Here is a 14,050-nt window from a genome sequence, read left to right as displayed (position 1 = left end):
CCTGGATTTTTGGGGGATGCAATGTTAAAACACACCGGTGAACAGCTCGAGTTAATTACAGACCTTGATGCTCATTTGCTTTTTTTAAACATGCCAAACGTGGTGGCATCTCTAGTGTGGGAAGTGCACGCCTATGCAAAAGCAAACAATGGATTTATTGAAGATTGATAAAAAAACCATCCACCTGCGTGTACATTGCCTATCTCGATGCAAACAATCTCTATAGGTGTACTATGTCTCAGCCGCTACCTTTGGCAAATTTGAAATGGATAAAATACCTAGAGCGCTTTACAAGCGAGCACATCTTATATTTAGCAACTGATGATGCTCGAGGTGGATCTCGAGTACCCACAAGTGCTACATGATTCTCACAATGGTTACCCCCTTGCGCCAGAAAATCTGGTTATACATGTACCTATAAAAGCTATAGCGATTATCAAAAGAAATTACTCAACAAAAAATACAAAAGCTGTAACAAGTTAATAGCGATGCTCGCAACAAAAGAGAAATATATTTGCACTATCACATTTTGCAGCTATACATGTACATGTACTTACAACTCGGGCTGAAGATCAAAAAAGTACACCGCGAGTTAAGATTTAGATAACATGCGTGGATGAAAAGCTATATCGCTAAAAATAACAAGCTGTGCATAAAAGCAACCGCAGACTTTGAAAAAGACTTTTTTAAATTGGCCAACAATGCAGTTTTGGGTAAAACAATGGAGAATGTATGTAAACGTTGTATCGCCAAGCTGATCGGGAACCACAACAACGATGCCGAGAAATGTAAAAGGCTGCCGGCTAAACCGAGTTTTAAAAGGCTGTGGGCTATTCGCGTTTTAAAAGCGTGAGGCCATTTCCAGAATGCAACATGTGTTATGCGGAACTTTTAAAACAAAAGTGGTGCTTAAGCCGATCTACTGTGGAGTGAACATCCATGATCTTCAATTTGTCAAAGATGTTAATGTTTAATTATATTACAACACGCTGAAAGCTCGTTATGGCGACCGTGTGGGGCTACTTTATACCGATACCGACAGTTTGCTGTGTGAGTTACAAACTAACGATCTCTACAAGGATCTAGTGCAGATCCAAGATCGACTTGAGCAACTACCCAAAAGCTCATCCACTCGCAAACCAAGCAAACAAAAAAGTCATTGGGAAATTTTAAGACAAATTTGGTGGGCAAGATTTATCAGAAGTTGTCTGTATCAGGCCCAAGAAGTATTCAATTTTAATAGGCGAACGCAGCTAGCGAGCACAGCTACATGTAGCTCATGCTCAAGAAAGCCAAAAGGTGTCACTAAACTTGTTACCGATAGAGACCTAACCCACGAATCTTATAAAGACTGTCTCTTTAACAAATCTAAAATCATTAACGAGCAGCGACTAATTAAATTAGACAAAGATCCGCTAGATACCAAGCGATACATTTTGTCCAACGGGATAGATACCCTAGCCTATGATCACTAGAGAACAACTCGCTCACTGCGCTCACTCACAACTCAAGCTCAAGCCTCAGCAGAACCAGGCAGTAATGCAGTGTCTTCGGGTACCACTTGAAGCTCTTCTCGCACAAAAGAACGCTTGGGCCTGTCAGTCAGGTAATACAGCGTTGGACCCGTTGTTACGTTTTACTGTGAATCCGTTTGAACTGACTCGTACGCTTATCGATCTGATATATCTCTACACTCCAAACAGGATTGGTCGCTCTCCTAATTGTGCCACCTTCTTGTTTACCTGGATAATACAAGTATCAGACCAGGGCATCTGGGGGGAAGCTCTACCCACTCTGCTCTCTAGGGTACAGCTGCCAACTGCTTTACTCGATCTACATGTAGCTTAATCATTTCCAAAGGACTTAGCTCACTTCCTTGCTCATTCTCGGATCAACTGGGTTTTTCTTTGTTTAGAGCTTTCATGCCTCGGGGCAACCTTGTAACCCACTCCACATTTTGCTCACTTGGATTTAACATTTCTTCTGCGTACTGATGACCATACAATCTTTCGGCCAGAGTTCTGTTAAATTGTTCTACAATCCCTTGCGATCGATGAACCCCCGGCTCACCTACTAGCACTGGGACGCCTTTCCTGAAGACCTTTTTTTTTTTAACTTGCCTTTGAATTCCAATGCAGAGTCTACTTGTTCTTACCGAGGGAACTTCAACAGAGATCTGTCATAAATTAATTTTACAGCATCTGCTGTAAAAGTTCTGCTTCTAATATCTAGAAGCCATGTCAACCACCATTAATGCGTATTTGTAAGTACGTCGTTGCACACGATCCCAGGGCAAATACAACATGTCCATTTGGTGCGTGCAATTGGGTTTAGCAAACTATGTTCGTAAAGTTCAGTCTAGGAATATACCCCAGAGCAGGTGGATAAATTTACCAAATGGCTTGTTTTGCTAACGAGGCTCTTACTATGCTCTTATCGATACCGGTTTTCTCGTGTTAAAGTCTCACTGCTCCCTCTCCTTTCCAATAACCTCTAAGGCTATAAGGCAATAATCTCTTTCAGCTAAACTTCTTTGAGCTTTGTTTGCTCTTGCATCTTTCTCTTTTAAAAAGAAGGAAAAAGGTTGAAGTCAAAAGACCCCACTAAACTACATTTCACCAGTATTGATAAACGAGATAACCCAAAAGGGCACTTCCACCTGACACAAACACGAGCTCACTTTCTTTTTGATCGTCGTTTGGTGTGTAAAAATCACTCAACGTGGGTTCTGGTGGAAGTACCAAGTGGTTGGTACCAGTGATTTCACTGTATACCATCAACGCTTCATCCAAATTTTTAAAGGTTTGCTCTGAAGCTTTTTCTTCTTGAATTTGTTGGAGAATACAACAAATCAGATAACCTCTGGAACGTGGTCATTGACCAACCAGTAAGAAGCTTGAAAGGCGAGTTCATCCTTTTCAAAGAGCCCGAGGTCAAAAACCCCCAAAGTTTTTTCAACCAACACATCACTAACGGCAGAAGGCAACCCAACCAACTTTATTTTCAAGGACTGTACAAATACCAACATTGGAACGAAGCTAGCAAGTATTTTGGTGATTCTCAAACAGAATCGGGTCGAGCGGTTACAAAAGACCTCAACTTGGCGGGTGTTGATATGGCCGACTACCTGAAAGCAAAATACGGTTTGTGGCTTGATTTTAAAAGTACCGATGACAACATGGGTCACGGCAGTGGACGCAGAGTAGGCAACTCAGGTGGAATTATGATACAAATGATTCGAGAAGCAGAAACCTCGGGCAAATTGACGATGTACGTGATTCTCATCATGGTCGCTCAACTCTGAATCGAAGATGGACATTTTAAAATTTGAGTTACTGAGTTGTATTCTGTCAGAGTTTTTGGATGCATGACCAACACTTTAATCGTTGGAAAAACCAACCTGGGTAAAACCAAGTGGGTGTTGGACATGCTTGAAACCAGTTATCGAGGTTTTTTGAAGATAATCTGTCCCACGATATTTAAAAATAAAACGTATCTCAAAAGACGTTGAGTATTTACTGATTCCACTGTGTATCTCTGTGACATCGATTGAGAAAATCTTGAGTTAAAACGAAGCGATCGATCTGTTTTGCGATGCCTTTGAGGGGATCAACACGCTGTTTTGATCGACAACTGCAGTTCCGAACAGCAAGTTTTAAATATCGAAAAGCAGTAAAAATAACAGTACTTGTGCTCTAAGCAAGACAGCATTTTCTAGCAGGCACTATCATCACTCGTGTTGGTTGTTGACACAGCAGAAATATAACTGTTGTTCTATTGCAAGGCTCGAGTCAGCTCTGACCAAAAGTTAGATGAGAACGACATTGTACCCGACGAACAACGTTCTCGGTTAAAGAGACATTTGAGAGAAGCGAAATTTTCCAAGTTGGTGTTAAAAACCGATCCACCAGTGAGTTGGTGTTTGTTGTAGGGTAGCTATAGGAGAACTTGCAACAACTTGTACGAAGATTTTAAAGTGTTGCTGCAAATTAAAAGTACATGTAGCTATGCTGCAAGACTTTTTAAAACTACATGTATGTTCAGGTACTTATTGAACTACATGTAGTTATAGCACAAGTTGGTGTTTGTTGTAACTTGTTGTAAACCACCTATAGGAGATCTTATAACAAAGAGTTTTTTGTTACTGTAACTTAAAAGTAGCTATGCTGCAATATGTTCAAGTAGTTTTTGAACTAGATATAGCACTTAACTTAATGTATTACACCTGCGAATATATACGCTTGAAACAAAATTTTTATAACAAAACCAACTTGCTCAGTCACATGTTAGAGCAATGTTTGAGCAAAATTACGCAACATGTTATTGAGTCTTTTAAAAATGGAAGACCTCAAAACGATTTCAAAATCAAAAGCAAGTTCAGCGAGCTTGCAAAACTCACAACCCAACCATTCCCAAACCGTTAACTACAAAGACCGACTTAGTGCTATAGTACCTTCGGATGATTCCAAACAGTATCTTGGCAAAGAGTACTAAGTCAAAGATATAGAAATTTTACCGCCTGCAGAAAAAGAAAGACCGTATCAACGTTATTCGGCTAAATTTGACAGGGAAGTTGTCAAAACAGTGGGTGAAAGTCTGTTGTCTCTTTACTCACGTTTACTTGGGGTATCGCTACCCGTCGTGCTTATGACTTACAAAGTCATGCTAGATTCAGAAGAAGTGTTGAGCAGAGATCTAGAGCGAGATCGCATCATCAGTCAGAGCACGGGTGCCTTTCTCACAGAGGTTTGATATAGCTATGGATGTTACCTTCCCCACTAGTTGGAGCACTCATTACGACCAAACAACTTTATTTCAACAAAAAAAGATTGTGGTGTTACAACAACCGGAACGAGCAACGGAACCAAAACAGGAACCAAACCAGCAGAGCAGCCAGCAGAGCCTAGCTCATGTGACCCAAGGGTGAAGCGAGCAGCAGCACAACTGTTAAAAATAGAAGCAGGTATGCTCAAGGTAAAAAAAAACTGGCAGAACATACGTGTAATCGTAAAATGAAAGAGCAAAACTTGGCGTTGTTGAAAGAAAAAGAAACGAGTGAGCAGCAACAGCAGCCAACAGCAGCTAGTCGTGCTAGTCCCCAATTAAACTGGTATCCTTGGTTTGTATTAGCAGGACTCGGAGTTAAACACTTTTTAAAAAACAGCCCACAGGGAGGAATGCACAAACCAGTATAGGAGAGTAAGGTAGCTACCCCATCACAAGTTTCAAAACATAGAGCTAACGATAAATCAGAAATTTTAGAAATGGAGTAATTTAAAACCAACTAAAAAAAACCAGAAACTTTTAACATTTTTTTATGTAGTTAGTATTATAAAACAACAAACAAGATGACAACAAACACAAACGATATCATCAACTTGCTTTACAACAGTGCAGTCGTGAGCATGATTTTCACGGGATACGCAATGTTGGGTAAACAGCCAATAAAATGGAAGACACCCGATCTAGAACGATTGAGTTTGGAAGACATTGCAAAACTGAGGGCGTTGGTAGCTGGTTCGACAGCAACCCAAGAGTGGTTGGTAGCAAAGCAATAAAATACCCATGGATGAGCTTGATCAATCAGGGGAACAAGTAAACCCAGCAGAGCAGTTAGACACAGAACTAGAATGGGACAATAGCTTTGATACCATACAACAAACCACAGAAGAACACATTCCCACAATAGATCTCAGTAAAGACACCTTAAATCGAGAAAGAAACATATTTATAAATAATCCTAAAGTAGACCATTTCTATATATTTTAAAATTACCGGTATAACTGACCTACCAAGTCCTAAATAAGAAAATGTTGAATATCGAAAAGGTAAAGGCATGTTTTACAAACCTGTTGGTTGTAATGGTGAAGTATTGCTAACTGATAAAAGCAAACCCGACACATTTGTAAGTCTAAATACAATAGCAAAGAAAGCCAAAGAAGCAAGTTACCCAAACGGAGCAAATTTTATTCAAAACGAACTGGGTTTTCGCGATTATGGAAAAAAAATCAACAAGCACAATTGACCTTAGCCACCGTTGTAACTGAAAACATCCTGTTACAAGAACTTCCCCAAGAAGCAGATCGAGTAAGTGATATCATAGAAGACCTTATCCAAGATAGAGAGGTGCAAACAGAAGGGTTAAACCTCAGAGAACTCGCCGCATTAGACAAATTGTTACAAACGGTAAAAGGAGCCATTATATTAAACCAAGGCAAGTTGGACGCGTTAGACATAAAAATGCAACAGACCAAAAACGAATTAGACCAAGCGCAATCACCAGAAGACCACCAAGAAATTAGAGAACACCTAAAAGATTTAGAGGGAGAAAGACGAGGTAGGCTCATAATCAAAGACACCAACTGCTTGAGAACTCAAATCAATTGCATCAAAGAAATGATCGAAGCGGTGTTAGACAACGATCTGACCCTGCGAGATAAAAACTGTGCGCTGTTTCGAGAACAAGGTGTGACAATCATAAGTATATTGATGGCTTTTAGTTTAGCGATTTCAACAATTGTGAGTTCTATCGTAGCTGGTATCAGAGCCGTAGGAGCTCCCATACCAACTCCAACACCGACACCCGCTCCTACCCCCACACCAACCAAACCAGGTTTTAAAAATTGGATCGAAAAACAGCTGCAAAACTTGGATAACGTGTTAAAAATCTCAGTGTGTCTGCGCTAGGGGCTTTGCCTGGTATCATCGGGAGCATAGTTTTTTGGTTATTTAATGTTACAAGTTTTCGGTTGGGTAGCGGAGCATGTGTGGACTTTGTTTTTAATGGTAGGTGCTTTGGTGTTGGGTTATTTTGGTTTGGGTAAAAGGTAAAAAGTTAACACCCTGTCGCAATTGGATGAGGTGTTAAAGTTCTTTTAATTTTTTTTTTTTGTGAGCGGGTCAGCTCGCTAAATGCAATGCACCCTTTGGTTGCTCGCTTAGCACTTTGCGCCCTTTGGGTTGCTCACTTAGCGCTTTGCACCCTACGGGCTACTGGCAAACCAAATCAAAGCCAGTGAAATTCGCAACCACACCATGCGTCAGTTCTTTGTTTCGGTGAATGTCTAGCTGGGTAGGAGTCTTGCTCTCCTTAGCAGCTTTGGGTTTGGTGTCTTTTGTAATGGGTGGTGGTGGTGGAACCGTTTGGTTTGGTTGCACTGCTGTTGAAATGGGTAGGCTTGTGCAGAACTCCCGGTTCCTAGTGGAATCGCGGTTCCAAAGAAATTTCAGAATTGGCGGTTCTGCTTTTGTGGAGAACCGGGTACCCACTATTGGCGGTTCCACCTTCTGAAAGCCAACTCCAAACATCCCATCCGAGTCCAAGTCACCGCTAATGCAGGTCTGCCACACCTGCAGTGACAACTCAGAACATCAGATCTGAGCGCGAGTCATCACTCCGGACTCATTCTAGTACCGTGCCAGCGTGTTGTGACACTAAAATTGTACACTGTTCATGTACATGTACAGTACTGTAAATGTACATTGTGTACTTCAGTGTACTTACTGTTGCACAAAGCCCGGGTGTGAAGGCTTGTTCTGTACATGTATAGTACAGTACATGTTTCCACTTTGCAGCGTGGCAGTGCAGTTTCCGTCAACTTGCCTTCCAGTCGAGTAGTAGGTTTGGAATGCTACAGAATTCGGAATTTGGGAACGTGGCATCCAATCAAAAATGTTTTGTTTGGCCACTTGATGATCTCTTTGGCCTTATATGGAACGTAAGTGCGGGGCTGGCATGCAAAACATTGGACTGTATATTCATGAAGAATTGGCTAAGCCTACACAGCTCTCAGGTGATTCAGAAGTGTCAGAGACAAAATCAATGGAATTCCATCAACAGTTTATCCTGGTAAGTTTGCTTTTAATTTTGTAAGGAGATAAGCCACCATTTAGGCAAATTCATGACAAACGTTCGTCCACCGACATTTTACTTCGGTATGTAAAAAACCCTTGTTATGGCCTACAAATGATGCAATGCCTATGTTATATATGTATTATTTTCACTACTAACGGGCTACACGTACAATGTAAACATGTAAAACTGTAAACCCGTCAGTCATGGCATAAATACACTTGATCAACTCATTTAAACTGAATAACAAAATTTAAAGTATTTTTATATTCTTGCGGGAAATTGTAGCCATTTGTTGACAGTACATGTAAGTCTGTTCAAAACCTAACTTCACACTTCTTTTTATTTTTGCACAGAGTCACGTTAGATCGGAGACACCAGATGCATCGACCTCGGGCAAAGCAGCTCACAGATGCAGTGGCCAAACACCTTGTCCGTGGCGTGAAACCAACATATACATGTACGTGGACCGTGGAGGAGCAGAGCTTCAAAGATATGCTTCAGGTGTTTGACCCACGCTACAAGCTGCCGTCACGGAAGACGTTTTCTTCGGTATTGTTGCCTAAACTGTACGACAAGGTGAAGGAAGAGATTGTCTTTCCTGCGCTTAACGAGGCAAAATACATCTCCATTACCACTGACATGTGGACAAGTCGATCCTCAGACCAATACATTGGTGTGACGGTGCATCTTATCTCACCAGATTGGAAAATGACAAGGCACACTATCGAGAACACCGAACTCCCTCCTCCACATGACAACACACACATCGCAGAGTCGTTGGACCACATCTTGGATCAGTGCTAAATCCCAATCACCAAGATCAGCGCAATAGTAACTGACAATGCGTCAAACATAAAGGCTGTGCGTGAAGTAATGATGGTTTAGAACGTTCCCTGCTTTGGACACACCTTGAACCTTGTCACACATGCAGGGTTGGCTTGCTGAAGTGTTCACAATGCACTGGGAAGGTGTTCCAAATTGGTCGAGTCTGTAAGGTGCTCATCCAAGGCCAAGTACATGCTAACGGAGCAGCAGGGAGCATTGAATTTGCCATCTCACAAACTCATCCAAGACGTTGACACAAGATGGGGTTCAACCCATGACATGCTGGAACAACAACGGTCCATCTGCAACTTGCTGGTTGCCATAAAAGAAGAAAGAACTGGACTTATCAGACCGCAAAGTTGCCATAGTGGAATCACTAGTGACAATTCTTGGACCAATAAAACGGGTCACAGAATCATTCTCTGGTGAGACCTGCTGTACGTTAAAGTGTCGGGTATCCTTCCCGCTATTTGATATATCGAAGGGGTGCTGGAAGACAAAGAGGACGACATTCTGGAGATTCGACAGGTAAAGGCAACAATGGTAGAGAGGTAAACAAGCTATTATATTGACAACGACACCTGCCAGTTTCTGTTGCTGGCCCGTTTTTTGGATGGACGATATAAGCACCTGCCGTTCATTCAAGGAGCAGGTGTGGCGGCTGTGAAAGGTGACATTTAAGATATGGCTAAATATTTACATGTAGCTACTGAGCTGATCACAGAAGAACAAGGAGAACACAACCTTGGAGCGGATCCTGCCAAGAGCAATGGTGAAGGCGCTGATATGAGAACTGACACTTCAACAACACCGCCGCTTAAGAAATTCAAGAGTGCGGCTGCGTTATTTCACGATGCTTTTGGAGAAGAGGATGAAGATGACGCCCCAGCCAATAGGTCACCAGAAAGGATTGCGTCGGAGGAGGTGGAGAGGTACATTGCCGATGGAAAATTGTCGCCGGACGACGACCAGTTGAGTGGTGGAGACTGAATGGCCACCAGTATCCAACACTCACTAAGTTGGCGAGACTTTATCTGTGCGTCCCTGCGACTAGTGTGCCGTCGGAACGACTGTTCAGTACGGCTGGTAATATTGTCACGGCAAAACGATCTCTGCTGAAGCCAACGAACGTAAGACTGCTCACATTCCTACATGACAATGTGCCTTAAGACGGTGTCAGTGATCCAGTGAACTGTAATATTTCCAATATGTACACTGCACTGTAGAAAATAATGTGTTTACGTAATTTTTAAATGTTTGAGGCCACGTGATTTGTTTCTTGGAATACGGGCATTTCAACAGGAGAAATAAGTACTAGGTTTTCAACTTTGAGAAAGTTTTACACTTGGGGAAAAATGGAGAAAACACTTTTTTGTTGTTTTGTATGCTTACATTGTTAATAATCGGCAGGTTTGTGAGGTTAAAAATCGATTTTTGAAGTACATTTTGTCACTATTTCCCTTCCTAAATTTGACATTAAATGGCCAATAAGTGAGTGTAGCATGTATGGATATCTTCCCTTTTTACTTTGGCTTTTCACGTGTTGTTCCCAGATTTTTCTTTCATTGTCCCCACCCGTATAGCCTTGTCAAGTTGTCAATGTGTTTGAAATGACCTTATACATGTAGCTACCTGTACGATATAAGATTCGTGTGTGAATTTAGTACTTGCATTGCACCCGTAAGAAGGCTTGTACTTATTTACCGTACTAAACACTGCTCACGGTACTCAGCCACAATTGCCAGTTTTCCAAGTTGCAGCTACAGTATATGTACCTGTAACACCCAGTTCCAGTTAGTGATGATTTAATTAGGTGTGTTGTCTAATTAATGACTTTCATCAGGGTGCATGCAGATTATGATCCATTCGGCAGTGTCGCTTCAGTCCAGTGAATCCATTTATTCCCAGTTTTTTTGGAGTCTCTCTCATTTCAACAGTAGTCTTTGTATTTTAGTGTATTAATATCTAGAGTTTTTGTTTATTGCCGGAGTGTCTTTCGGAAGTTTGGTCTTCGATAAAAAAAAAAACATAAGTAATTGATCTTTGCCCACAGCGCACGTGTTGAACGTAGGTGTACATTTGTTTTTGCAAAATAATTAAACATAAATCGTCTGCCACACTAAACATTCTAAGCCGGAGCCAGACCATACATGCACATGTCTATTACTGATATCGTGGAAAAGGCGTTAAAGCCTGTGCTGTGGATATGCACACACAACCTGATATCCCATGCACTATGTAACGCACGCACGTGGTGTTCTCACCACTGCTCATAATGAGACGGGCAGTCGTACCGGAAGCGCCAAACGGACCCTTTGAGCTAGCTAGCCAGGGTCATGGATCTCAAATCTCAACTAATCAACTTCTCACTTGATAGGCGATCGAGCTGGTTCCATGTATGGACCCGAGCAAAGGCACCACTTAAAAGATAGCAAACGCATGGGCACTCGGAGAACTGTATTTACATGTAGAAGATGCACCCGCTGTGGATGTGTGCCTCGTGCCTTCCGCAATGTTTATTCATGGCCATGGCCATTTATGTCACGATACGTATTACATTGGCACATGTTCAATAAGTACACGTGATCCAGTCCATACATTAAGTGCCGTGGCATGGTCGATGATTCCATTTGTATGTGGGTAAAGTTACACGAGCTCAGGCAACGGCACGTTTGTGGTTGTTCTGATAGGATTATCAATTGAATATATACATTAATGTTGAATGGAAAATAGTGAAGGAGGAAGCAGTGCTGAGTTCTACATACATGTTGCAGATTTATTCCAACCACAACTGGTCTACAGTACGAAGATGCTAAAGTAAAATTCTAAATACCCACTGTGGATAATCTTAAAGCCCATTAAAGACCAAGAGCAAGTCGGTTGTGCCGTTTGTGTGTGGCACCGGCGTGACACGGCAGCAACAGATTTTTTTAATGTGTTTTATTAAACCTTATGTTTTCTTTTTGAGCCGGTTCTAACTCGGAATCGCGATTCTTAACTGGAGCCGGAACAGGCTCTGAGAATTCTGGAACCGCCCAACGCTAATTTTTGGGTGTTACTTGGTTTTGTTCAACATCGTCTGGACCTGGCTGTGGTGAGAGTAGAGCGCTTTGCGTATTAACATTGGGTTGGTACCCCGGCTTCATGTTAGAGATCGCGATCTGCAAGTTGTTGTGGTAACCTTCACACGTTCTGATTCAGAGATCCACATCTGAGGGTACGAGGTACAAACTGGGTGATACCACAAAGTTCGAAGACATTTTGGCATATTCTAACGAGCTTTGAAACTGATGGATTGATTGCTTGAGATCCAGAACCAAATTGAGAGATTCCACAATGTTTACAAATTGTCGTTGCCCATCTAATCATCTACCCAGGGCTAACATGCTAGTTTGGTCTGTGCTTGCGCTCCTAATCGGGAATGCCAAATCCTATGTAAGTCGCATAAAGATATTTTCGGTGTCCTCCAAAGTCACGTGTTGTAATTACATCCGGGGACAGGTTTATATCCATTTTCACTATAAAAAGTGGTACCTAATCCATTTTTTGGTGTCTCGCATCTATTTAAACGATCGAGTCGAGTCTACATTAAACAATAACAACCCATCGTTAAACTTCCTAAGATTATAGTTATTGTTCAAAGCATCAAACATGTTATCTTTGAGGATGGGTATTTTGTTATCAAACAAGACCTTTCTAACCATGTAATACACGTGAAAATTAAACAGAGCTAAAATGTATGAGTTTGAGTCATTGAGTACGTCCCATTTGACACCGCAGGCCATAGTTGTACAATATACCGCAAAGTTGAATTGGTTTTGATAAAACGACATAGGACTGCATCACGGCCCAACAACTGTTTGGCTACTTCATATGACCAAACCAACCCCAAGAGGCATCCATACTGAATGTCTCAAACCAAACAGTCTAATTTCAAGGCAACCACATCTTCCCAATGAGATTGCCAAGCATTGTTGCTGTCTATATGTATATTGCTCTTATCTCTGGAATACAACCCACTATCCACCTTCATCAAAACAAAGATAGCAAGAAAAAAATTCAACACAGAATCAAACTATTTCTCTGGTATATGCAAAGCCAAAACCAAGAAAACGAAATCCAATGAAAAAACATTTCTTAGAAGAACACAATTATAAAACCAACTCATCACTAACATCACTAATGCAAACCGAAAAAAAAAAATGAAAGGTCTTAGCTCCATCCCCACTCCTGCTAAACCAAACTGCACAATACTTTTGAATGATAAAAACACCTTCAATCAAAGACCAACAATAGCACTCTTAATGGATATTCATATACACCTCAGACAGTCTCCGTATTCAACAACATGCAACTTGACCTTGTAATAACATTTGATAATGCCTGCTGGGAAGTGATAACGCCTGCTGTGTAAAACACACTCTGGTGCCTGGATACGAGAGAGTTTACTCCATCCTTATTAGTCGTGAGTCTGCGTGTGACGCAACATTCAGAATGCACCACACGTGCGCAAAGTCTATTTACTTGTACAAGGGGATTCTACCGGACAATTTGCAAAAGGAATATACCATAAAATGGATGGGGGCATTTGGGAAAATAAAAGTAAAGTTTTAGAACAAAATCATTGGAAATCCATCATATGTTGACTTCTTTTGACTCTGAATAAAAAGGTATTTATGAATGGGAATAAATATGTGCTTGGCTGGTCTTAAACGTTAGTTTGATGTTTATTCCATGAACAATGCTAAAAAAAACATCCTTTTAAACAATCTCCCACTTGGCATGCAAAATAAACCTCTGGCGTAACACCGGATTGAGAAGAATATTGGGAAGCCACCAAATTTGAACTCACCCACTGACCCACGTGGGCTAAGACACTGACTAAAAACATGTTAAGGCAAGAACTAGCCCCCCCCATTAACAAAAAAAAAAAAAGAAATCGAAAAAAAGGGACATCGAAGTCAAACCCTGTGATAAACAACAACACCAATTACACTGTACTAAAACAACTCAATCAGAAAACCACTCACTACTACATCAAAGATTTTCTGGAACTCGACCGTAACTGTTTCAAAAAAGTATTTCCTTCAATGGCTCAACAGCATGCCCTGAAATATGTGACATCACTCTGCAAGACTTCTGAAACAAAATAGTCCAAAAAAGCAGAAAAATTCTCACATGGTGGTGCTACAGAGACAATATACTGGTCATCTATAACCAATTTCTTGGCCAATTCCTAATTTTGTCACAAACATCAACAAGATCCATCCAACTTCACAAACAAAGCTCTCCGCGACATCTACCTACTATCTCAGAAATATTTCTGAAACCTCCATTCTTTACTTTCAGGAAAGTACTTTCATGAATTCA

At 41.2% G+C, this 14,050-nt stretch overlaps 1 protein-coding gene across 13 annotated transcripts in view; it reads right to left on the bottom strand.

Annotated features, from left to right (window-relative positions):
* The window catches only part of LOC147799642 (uncharacterized), a 564,475-nt gene that overhangs the window by 501,724 nt on the left and 48,701 nt on the right, over positions 1-14,050 (bottom strand). The window contains exon 4 of one of the 13 annotated variants that reach the window (XM_087134149.1): positions 11,635-13,819. The exons of the other annotated variants lie outside the window; for them this stretch is intronic. The gene's annotated coding sequence lies outside the window, so the exon portion shown is untranslated. Of the gene's footprint in view, positions 1-11,634; positions 13,820-14,050 lie in introns of those variants that run through there. 13 annotated transcript variants of the gene reach the window in all.

This window comes from Acanthaster planci, linkage group LG03 (genome assembly GCF_054643075.1).
Source record: "Acanthaster planci isolate LZ-2023a linkage group LG03, COTS_SCS, whole genome shotgun sequence".
Lineage (NCBI taxonomy): Eukaryota > Metazoa > Echinodermata > Asteroidea > Valvatida > Acanthasteridae > Acanthaster > Acanthaster planci.
Note: the sequence above shows the minus strand (reverse complement) of the source record. Positions and strands in the feature narration are given on the sequence as shown.